Below are 12,012 nucleotides of genomic sequence, written 5' to 3' on the forward strand. Positions count from 1 at the left end.
GCTAGGATGCACGGTTGAAGAGATAAAAAATCTGAATCTTGAGATGTGGGACTTTGAAAAAAATATCGAATTCTTAATTTTTTAAAGTCTTGAACATGTGAGAAGAATGAGCCCAATTTGAACCTGATCCGATGAAGTATTGAAAAGTAAGGTTGATTTTCAGGTAGAATTTCCGAATAAAGGGCCGCCATCTTGAAACGGGGATGAACTTGAAAATTTTAAATACCAGTTTTGGTTTCGGTAAATACAGGTTTTGGTTTTACATTTAGATAAACATGCATATTTTTGTGCGATTTAACATGAATAATGTATTTTTGATTGCATTTTTATAATTTTATAATTTGAATACCATTATACGTTTCTGCACCTTGCTTCAAAGTACTTATATACCACATTTTATCCAAATCGGACCATAACTGCGGTACAAACAAACAAACAGACAAACGCCGATTGACTTGAAACATAGAATTCGCTTCGCTCATTCAATAATAAATGAAAGAATTGGCTTATACACGTACGGGATAGGGAATTCACGACGCATCATCACGTCTGACCTACTGGACTGATTCACTTGGAATTTTGCATATTGATTCCTAATTTACTGAGGATGGTTATAGATCTATTTTAAATTCTTTAGATTTCAGTAGGTCAATTTTTCAGTTTTCAAGTTTCAATTAAATCCCTTGCGGAGCAAGTGTTACCTGCTAGTAAGTAATAAAAATTGAAGGCTCTCATTGTCCTACGATATACCTCAACATACTTCTACAAAATCGAATGTATCCATCAAATTATTCTATTGATCCAGTGAATGCTTACTCTCAGCAAAAACTTCCATAGATTTCCATACCTGATATCATTATCGGAATATTATCAAATATCAACATAAAAGTGTCTAGTTTGTGTTCGAATATTCCTTCGTGTGAAATACAAAATAAAAAAAAATTAAATAAAATTTATGAGAAAATCAAGAATAACTATCACAGTTTTCCGTCATGGAAGAACGTGTGATTATGTCGACTAATAGGAACTCTCTAAATGTAACTCCCCAAAATGCAAGACATACACTAATAATGAATAACCAAGCTACATTTGGACTGTTGTATAAATTAGAATCGGAACCGTTTTGGGCTTATAAGCCTGTGGTACTTTTCTGTAAGTTGTATAATTCTAAATGATTAAATAAATTGAATGAATAAATAATGATGATATTGATAGAACAATATAAAAGCATGTGGTACCCTTCTTATTTAAAACTTTAAAATATTTTAACGACTAGTTTCGGCCTACTTCCTTCTCATTTTTCTTTTTTTATCTTGTTTCTGTAGTAATTTATATTAATTTTTACTGTGCTCATCTATTATAACTTTAGTTTTAGATTGATGCTTATAGTTTATTCATGTACAGTGCTATTTTGTTTTGTATCACTATGGGTCTTGTTAGACTCAGTGGAAATTGTCATATTGTATAAATAAATAAAATACTTTGGCTTACATGGGTACTACATGTTTCTATATTCTTTTCATCAATTTTAATGATGTAGACCATACAAGTAAAGGGATTTTATGATGATGATAATAACTACAAAATGTCAACTCTTCTTAGAAGCTCACTTCATGTAAGCTAGATATGGAATCATAAAAGAATCGCAATGATAAATTCAACAAATAGTAGGTACAATCATTCAAAAATAAATTCCTCTATCAATGATTGACAATAAAAATAACACAAATTCTCAATACAGATCTCTCATCCAATTTGGCATCATCAACGAGCAGAAATATTTGTATTTCTTATTTGAAAATTGAACAATGGGGAAACCTTTGTTCCAAAATTCGTTTCAAATTCTCATCCAGAGACGCAATTCGAATATGGAAAATCTCATATCACAGTCAGTTTGAAACATCATCCATCGCGATACGCTTTTCCGGCTGTCAATACTTGTGATGAGTTTTCCATTTTCCTAAATTTATATCTATCTTGTTTTCCATGACTTATTGTTATCCAAATTGGAAAATATAGATACGCTGGGTTTCCATTTTTTATCTTAGTTGAGAATATTATGTTTCCTTTGTTTTAGAACTGGTACGGATCTGTGGGATTCATTACTGGAACAATGTTACGAAGTTGGCTGATTGGGACTTTTTCAACGTCACAGAAATTGTTACACCTTCATCACATCGGTGAGTTATCATTCATTTCTATTCACAAAGTATCTCAAATAGTATATCAATCGTATTCAGAAGTGATTCACTCATGTGCGAGATCAGAAAATCTATAATGACGTCCACGTTATAATGTCAGAATTCGACTCACAGAGGTGTTACTACAGTAACTTATTACGGTAATATAGTTACTGTAGGTGTTACCAGTCTATCCTGTTCTATCTTTCGATAGAGAAGATAGTGCTATCCTTTTCTAGCTCCGCAATGTAGCCAGATCGTTTATTAACATCCGAAAAATACAACAGATTAACAAAATTTACAGATGGAATTAAATAGAGAATGCATTTATTCAAATGCTAATTAATATATAATTATTATTCAACGAAAATCCTAAATAAATGCTGTGTAGATCACCCCGAAGACTTCTGCTACTGCAGACATTGACAACAGGGTTAACAGCTATCGATGAGAACTACTATCCAAAAATTAGTTGCCAGCCTAGGAATTGAACCCGGCACCTCCCAATTGCCAGTCAGGAATGCTTACCCTTACACCAAACTGACAATCTCTGTTTAGCAGCGCTCATTTTATACGAAGCCATAGCGGCCAACCTGTAAAATGAGCGCTGTTATCCAGAGATTGTCAGTTTGGTGTAAGGGTAAGCATTCCTGACTGGCAATTGGGAGGTACCGGGTTCGATTCCCGGGCTGGCAACTAATTTTTGGATAGTAGTTCTCATCGAATTTCCATCCAGCTGTTAACCCTGTTGTCAATTTCTGCAGTAGCAGAAGTTTCCGGGGTGATTTACAGCATTTATTTAGGATTTTCGTTAAATAATAATTATAGATCAACAAAATATTTGATCTCAATTATGAAAATTACAATGATGTATTACTTAATATGAGAATTATTACGCATCATGTTATCATCCAAATATCAAACTGGAGTTATGTTTCATATAATATATGAAACATATATTGATAATTGATAAACAAACAGAATATTGATAATTGCCTGTAATATTATAATATGAGAAATTGATGAGATTAAACACTTGGAAGATTTGAAAGAGAGACATGGAAGAAGAGACATTGGGAGAGACAAATATCATGGAAACAAGCATGAAAATAGCGCAGTGATGGGCCTTTATATATCACTTGAACCACTATTCCCAGCCTATGAATCAATAATAATTTGTTGTGGCCACATTGGGAACGGGAACGGTATTCCCTAAACGGGGACACCGTACGTAATGTATGGACAGGGACTCGATGGAACAGGAATAACGACTCGACTCAAGGGAGCGTCAAATTGATAATGTTCTTCTTTCCCTTTCAAAGATTGATTGCGTTTGTCAGTAGGCCTACAAATTGCAAACAGAATTCTGTGGGCGATTTCCACAGATTATTGTAGTGCTTTTCCATTTTTTCTTCTAATATCTAATGAGAATTATTTACGAATTGAGTACAAATTCTGTTGGAATTGATTAAATATGAGGAAGGAAAAATTTGTGCCGGATTTCCCATTAGAAATACTATCGTATACTTTGTATGAAAAATTGATGCAAAATTGAAAACTGCATTATGATTGAAGAAAAAATTTGTGCCGGATTTCCAATGAGAAATACTATCGTATACTTCGTATAAAAAGTTGATTCAAGTGGTGGCCGTTTTTGCCCGATTCCAATCCAGTTTGAACCAAGGGGAGACACGTTCCAAGGGCGGCAACGGACAACTAGCAGCCAATAGTATATTAACTATGAATTATTGTTACTATCACTTCCTATCTTGCCAGTATTGAATTTGAGTAGAAAATCATTCAATCAATCACGAGCTAACCAATAAGAGATCAGAACTTGTGTCCTCAAGACCACGACCAAAGCAGGCATAATTATTTGACCAATCACAAGACAAACAATAACAGAATATAGATTATATCGTCATTGCAACAATTGTTTCACGTGAAATGATAGAGATAGAGATAGGTTTCCACCAATCCCAATTTGTAGGATATTATTCTATCAAATCAATATCTGTTATTAACTTCACATTCATAGTTATTTTTACCTGTGCGTTGAGTTTTTCTCATGATTTGTGATTGTCAATTGAAATAAATAAATAAACAATAGTGATAGAGAGATAAACAATGTATATTAGTAGATTTGATAATGGATGAATAATCACAATATTGTCGGTGCAAGTTGAATGATAGAAAATTCAACCAATAAGATGCTAGCCAATGAGAGAGCAGCAGCTTTGTAGCAATGGCGACTGCCGTGAAGTTGAGTAGAAGAATTCAACCAATCACAAGCTAGCCAATGGGAGAGTAGCAATTTTGTTGTAATGGCGACAGTCATTGAAAGTGAAAGATTTCAATCTATCACAATTTGGCCAATGAGAAAGAAGTGATTATCTTGTAATAGTGACTGCTCAGAGAGGTGAGTAAGAGAATTTAATCAATAACAAGCCAATCAGAATGGAGCTGCAATTTTGTTGTCATTGAGCTAATATATTGAATGGAATTAGTAGGCCTGCCTTTTATGTCAACGAAAAATATTCAAAATATGGGATTGTAACATGAAGACTATTGGGATTCAAAAACTAACTCATAAAAACTATTAATAACAATTTATTCTGATAATTATTTGGAATGTTGTATGAATCAGAATTGGAATCGTTTTGTAATATGGCCTGTGATACTTTTATAGGAGTTGTGTGATTCTGAATGATTGAATAGATAAATAAATAACAAAATTATAATAATGTATCAATAAATTATCCAATCAGCGTGAACAAGTGTTTGGTTTATCAAAATAATGACTTATTCAAAGAGTTAAATAGTAATACCACCTTGCCCCATATCTAACACAATATAACCTTCACAACTACTTGGAACTATTTAAAGACTCAAGGGAAATAGAATATTGTTGATAATTCTAAAAAAATCGAACAGTAATTATTTCAGTTTCAAGATTATCCAATCAGCATAGACTGGTGCTAATTGATAGAGACACAATGTTGTCCGAATCAACATAATGTGTTAATTCAAGTACATGACATGACCCACAATTGCGGGTCCAATACCTGAACACGGACAATATTCGAATTACTATCTTCGCTCTGGCTTGGGTGAGCAATTAAGCGGTGTCTATTGCTTTACAATAGGCAATGACAAGGGTCTAACCCATCTTATCTTATAAATTATCCCTCCAACCATCCCCTGTTCCCCTTTCTCAACACCCCTGGAACCCCTTTTCTGCCCCCCTTATCATATTTTCCTACCCCAACTCCTTGTATAGTGAGTCACTTGATTTAGCATCCACTATAGTCCTACAGTCTTTGTCCATTGTCATTGAATATAGTTACATACTGTATGCCTAATTAACTGGTTGGTGGTCGGTAATGAGATAATATTGTGTGATATCAGTCCCTTTTCATAGTGTTTTTACCCTTTTTCATAGTGTCCCGTGTCATAGTATCCTTTTCTCATAGTGAGCATTTGTCCCTCAATATCCTCGTATCATTGCATTACATTACTGTTGTAATATTGCCACAAAAAAGTTCTTAGCTATATTTCAAATATTTATAGGAGATATTTCTTCTTCAAAATAGAAGAATAACAAAACTGATATCAACTCCCACTTATAACTGAACTGGCTATAATTTTATAGTAATCCCAATTCAATAGATTTCAATTATAACAAATACTAATATCAGTATTCAGGTTCTCAGCTGCTTCTTCTTCTTAGGGTGCCTATTCGGTTCGGATGTTGTGTTTAGGATAAGATAATAAATAATAGATGTTCTATCGTAGTAGCAAGTGAGAACATCAAAATGCATTACAACGTCAAATGGTATTAACAAAAGTGAACACAACATATAAATACAACTATTAGGTACTATAAGTCACAATTGTACAAAGATAAATCATTATAAATAATTCTACACCCAGAAATTGGTCTCTTATCACAATGTAATGATCATCAAATAAAGCTATTACACTTCAAGATTCACTTGGAGAGGTTCAATGATTGATTGTATAAATGCAATTCTTTGACAAAATTACCTTCAATTCATTTTTAAATTTTCTAATATCCAGGTTTCTGATAGGAGGAGTAGGAAATTGAATAATTTTATTACTGTATCAAGCGGCGTAAACAAAACAGTTGACAACTAGTTGACAACAAGTTGTTCCAATTGTTATCCACATGCAGTTTATTACACGAAACTTTTGAATTCTTTTGTAGCGAGAATTTGCTGTTCTCAAAAGTACATCAGCAAAAAGTTGTCGATTTTGAGAAAGCGTAGTCGGCATGCAATTGCGCCAATTCGTTGACAACTTATTAAAAAGAAAAGCAAAATTTTTTCGTCATTTTGTAGAAATCCTTGTTCTTAACAAAACTTATGTTTTCCACTAAAAAAAAGTAAATTCGTATGGCTTTTGTTGGTGGGGAGTCCCTTGCGGGAGGGTCCCACCGCCTGAATATATATTTAAGTCGTCAATGGGCCTTACGACTGTCATACTTCAGCCGGGACCGACAGTTCAACGTGCCCATTCGATAACACGGGAATGGGTTCCCCACTCAGTATGGGAAACACTGAGAATGTTGCCAACAAAATACTCCTTCTTCACAAGTGCATGTCAACTATGCTTTCTCAAAATTGACAACTTTTGTAGATGTTCATTTGAGAACAGCAAATTGTTCGCTACCAAAGAATTGAAAGCTTTTCTGTAAAACTTTTGTTTGTTTATTCTTTATTCATTTATACAATAAGTACATTATCGAAATGATAGGAAGAGGAAAAATAAGGTAACCTTGTACTATTCCTCTCCCAATTTAGATAACGTGAAACTAAGGCCCGGTTGCACATAATCCGGTTTTTAAGAACATATTTTTCACAGTTTTGATGTAAACGCAGCTTTAGAACGGAAACATAGTTGAGTACCATATTCAATGCTACAGGGATCTCTGTAGAATTGTCCTTTCTGAACAAGATAATTCTTGTCATTTGAGAAAAAAACTTTCATTGAACCATTATCTGGCGCATTGTACTTCTCTCTCAATATTCACAAATTCCAGCATCAAATAGAATACAGTTCGAGTAGACCTACCGGTCTAATACACTTCACAAAATAGCCTGAAAGTTACTTTTTCCAACCATTATAACTTCCCAGCATCATTCGAGCGGATGAATCGTCATCAATGGTACTCGAAAAGTGTCATCAATCAGTCGAGTCTCCTCCATTGAAGTTGGTGCAACCTACGATAAAAACCAATTATGGCAACTTGGCGCAGTGGGAATTGGACGCGTTTCGAGCCACTTGCGCTACTCTTCATCTCTCATCAGAATAAATTGAAAAGTCAATTAACAACAAACAATAGAGATTATAGCGCTTCCAATTGCAACGTGACGGCATAGTGTGACAGAATAAAGTATCGTGTGACTTTACTGGATTCAATTCAAACTTCCAGCATTAGTTGAATATGGAGCGTTGTTGTTATTTATAGGGTGAGCTTACAGTTGAGAGTGAATCCTAATAAAGAGTAGGCTACTATCGCGCGACTGAATAAAGTATCGCGCGACTGAATGGAATATCGCGCGATAGAATGATCTGACTGCACTCTGCAGTGTAGGGGATTATAGATCACACGTTTACAGGATGAAAAGTGTTTTTTCAGATTAAACAATAGACTAGTTCATTTCATATACTAAAGTGAAGCCTCCATTTATTTCGATCTCACATAACAAAACTTCTGTACTTCCAATTACAATGCTGTAATTTTGTAGTGAATTTGAGCTGCTAAGCTGCAGAGTTATGAATCGAATATCGTGTATAGTAGGTTGCCGTACAACGTTGCAATAGGTTGGAAAACTAGATTGATTTCCAAATTTGAAATGGCTTTTGAAGAGTTGAAACTAATTAATAGAGGGTAATTGATGATTTCTATCATGTTTCAATAAGCAGTAGCCCTAGAGAGAAACGTGGATATGATTTCCGAATGTATGCTTGTATTTTTATAGAACTGTATTGTTTTTCAAATACATGAGAATCAAAAATCAATGTACCCTTTCCTCAACTTTATTAAATGAAGTTGAAATTGAATAAAGTTGAGGAAAGGGTACATTGATTTTTGATTCTCATATATTTGAAAATCAAAACAGTGCTATGAAAATACAAGCATAGATTCGGAAATCATATTCACTCCTCTCTGTAGGGCTACTGCTTATTGAAACATGATAGAAATCATCAATAAATTACCTTTTATCAATAGTTTCAACTCTTTAATAGCCATAGCATTTTTATGTCTCACTGAGTACCGGTTGCAGAGAAGCAGGTTGAATTTAAACCGTGATTAATTCCATGAGAAGCCGTCTTTTTAAAAACGCCTACTCTGATTGGTTCTAGTGGAATGAATCACGGTTGAAATTTAACCGGCTTTTGTGCATCCTGGCCTAAATGTTTCAACAATCAATGTCACTTTCGAGTGAGTCTTGTCAGTTTGAAGTAGCTTTTCACTTAAAAATTATATTAAATGTTGGAACATTTGAGAAATAAAATAATATTGAAGAAATGGTATTTCCATGTAAAAACGAGTAGCCCTTGCCAGGAAAGTGAATATTAATTTTAAAATTGATGAAAACAATTGAATTGATTTTCAAATGTATGCACCCATAACGATGTCCTCAGCACTATGATATACTTTTATGGAAAGTAGTGTTGTTTTGAAAACATTGTAGTATGGGAATGGAAAATTGAGTAACAATTTCCTGAAATTGATGATACGATTCCCAGGAGTGTATCAAAACCAGTAACTTTTGCTATTATGTCTGTCTGTCTGTAGTTTTCTGCTCGTAAGCAGGTCCTTCTATATGGCAGCAGCCCTCCACTCTCTTCTATTTTCTGCCAGTCGCTTCGTTGCATAGTAGCTCATCCCCTCCTTGATGTCGTCCAACATTTTGTATCTTCTTCTCCCTCTTCCTCTCCTTCCCTGAATGGTCCCCTCCATGGCATCCACCAACAAGCATTGCCGTCTCATCCAATGTCCCAGCCATCTCCTCTTTCTTCCCTTCATCACATCCAGCAGACTCCTTCTTTCCCCAACCCTCCTCAACACCTCCTCGTTTGTAACTCTATCCCTCCAACTGATCCCCTCCATCCTTCTTTCATATCCACATTTCCAATGCCTCAAGCCTCCTCTTATTCTCCTTTCTCAGCGTCCAAGTTTCTGCACCATACAGCGCCACACTCCAAACATAGCACATTATTAGCCTTTTCCTTAGTGTCTTGTCCAGTTGGCTACAAAGAATTCTCTTTTTCTTATTGAATGCTGTTTTTGCCATAGCAATTCTTACTTTGATTTCTTTGTTGCATTTCATATCCTCTTCCATTATGCTTCCTAAATACTTGAAAGATGATACCTGTTCCAACTGTTCACCCTCCAGTACAGCATTCCCCATTCTTGCTTTCCCCGCACCAGTTCTCATGCACTTTGTCTTCCTGACGTTTATCCTCATTCCATACCTCTCACAAGCCTCATTCACATCTCTCAACATTCCATTCATCATTGTCCAGCTATCAGCCAGGATCGCCATATCATCGGCAAATCTTATGCACTCTATGTGTCTTCCTCCAATGCTGACTCCTCTTTTGCCATCCAAACACTCCTGCAATATATCCTCTAGGTAAACGTTGAAAAGGATTGGTGACATACAACATCCCTGTCTCACTCCTCTATTATGTAGCCCTACCTGAATAATCATTCTCCCAGGAGTGTATCAGAGCCAGCAGCTCTTGGTATCATGTACCCAATTTCTTAATTCCAAAAATCATTCTAACGAGATTAAACCGGGATTATTGTAGTATGTGACACATGAATTATGCATATTTTGAGAAGTTTCAGTTAATCAAATATAGGACAATATGACTTAGATTGTTTCTGTGGCGAACAATGAGTTCTAGATGATTTTCAAAATTTCAAATGAGATGAATAATTATTCTCAGACACATACATAGACGTGATAAGCAATAGGATTGTTGATGCAATGAATTTGGAATGAATTTGGGGTTGATTCAGTCATAATTTGTCTCATTTCCATAAACTGATGGAATGAATCTCGAGGGATTGAATGAATCTCAGGTTGCTGATATTTTAGGTAGCTGTGATGACTGTTTCCATGAATAAGCAGAGCGTTGGATTGATTGACTCTGTTATTGATGCAAAATAGGTGTGATCAGATCTGATGACTTCTGTTCTAGATTGATTGGAATGGTATAAGGAGATTAAAATGCAGAATAGTATCATGCTGTAGGTTCAATTTGATTGGTTTTGTTCGAAATTGGTGGGAAATATATCCAATCTGGGATGTCTGTGTTTTGTCTGTTGATGTCTGTCACGAAAAATACTATGATTGTTGAAAAACTGTAACGCCTATAAACTGTAGATACTGATGAAGCAATAGCAAAATTAATCGGAATGGAGATGAGAAATATTCGCTCGCCATTTCCGTTTAGCCAGGGGGCTCCGCCCCCTGGACCCCCGACTGGATCGTCCAAAAATGAGATCAGCGGGCTCGCTTCGCTCGCCTGCATATAGACCTCAGCGGAACCTCTGTACCGAATTTGAACGTATTATGTCAATTTGATCTCGAAAAACACCTGTTACTATATCGGCGTATCTTTGGCGAAAAAATCCTTACACCTCAGCTAAACCTGTGTACTGATTTTTTTTTTTTTTAATATTTCCATCAATTATTGTAAAAGGTGAGGAAACGCAGAAAAGCTGAGAAAACCTAATTTTGGGCCTATCTTCGGCGTTATTTCAAATTCCTTCTAACACAACATTATTGCACCCCAGCTGAGCTTCTGTAGTAAATTTGAACATTCTTTGTTCATTTGTTCTCGATAAAGGTGAGAAAGCGCAAAAAACGCTTGAAAACGCAGACTTTGGGCGTATCTTTGGCGTTATTTCAAATAATCTGTTCTTAGTGCGCCTCTAAAGGGCCAACTGAACATACCTACCAAATTTGAACGTTTCTGGTCCGGTAGATTTTTGGTTCAGCGAGTGAGTGAGTGAGTCAGTCAGTCAGTGAGTGCCATTTCGCTTTTATATAATATATTATATAGATGCAAAATGATACATAGTTCACAATACTAATGGTGATTCTGTGGTCGGGAAGTCTCATAATGTGGCCGTGAAATTAAAGACATCTTTCATATTATCCATACATATTATTATGTAACAGATATGTAATCCGTTCTTATTGCGCATCTAAAGGGCCAACTAAACATACCTTCCAAATTTGAAATGTTATGTCATATTTTTATCATATGTTAGGACTAAACGGATATAGCGAGCGAAGCGAGCCTGACGGCTAGTAATATAAATCACCTGGCACGCACGAACGAATCATTCATTGTTCTACTAGCTCATAATGGAATGTTGTTACAAGCTAGTCTAGGCTAGACTATGTATTCTATTGCTAATTTGGTGGATTATAATGTACTTCCACATAACTTTATATTATGAGTTCATAAAGTCCGGATGACTCTCCTTCATTCAAGCCAATTATATAACCTGAACGCTTGGGCATTATTGGCATTCAAGCCAATATAACCTGAACGATGTCCAACCCAGGAAAATTGGTGTGTGATAGTGTGATATACGTGTATGACCTTCACATACACATACACTGGTCAGCACTGTGTTATGGAAAGGGGAGGTTGTAGGTCACAGAAGGAAATTGAGTTTGGAAGCGAGTGAGTGGGCGAGCGAAGCGGACATGTATTGGAAAGCAGAGAAGGACATAGCAGAGCTCGCTTATCGATTTACTCATTTCATCCACTATTA

This window comes from Nilaparvata lugens, chromosome 10 (genome assembly GCF_014356525.2).
Source record: "Nilaparvata lugens isolate BPH chromosome 10, ASM1435652v1, whole genome shotgun sequence".
Lineage (NCBI taxonomy): Eukaryota > Metazoa > Arthropoda > Insecta > Hemiptera > Delphacidae > Nilaparvata > Nilaparvata lugens.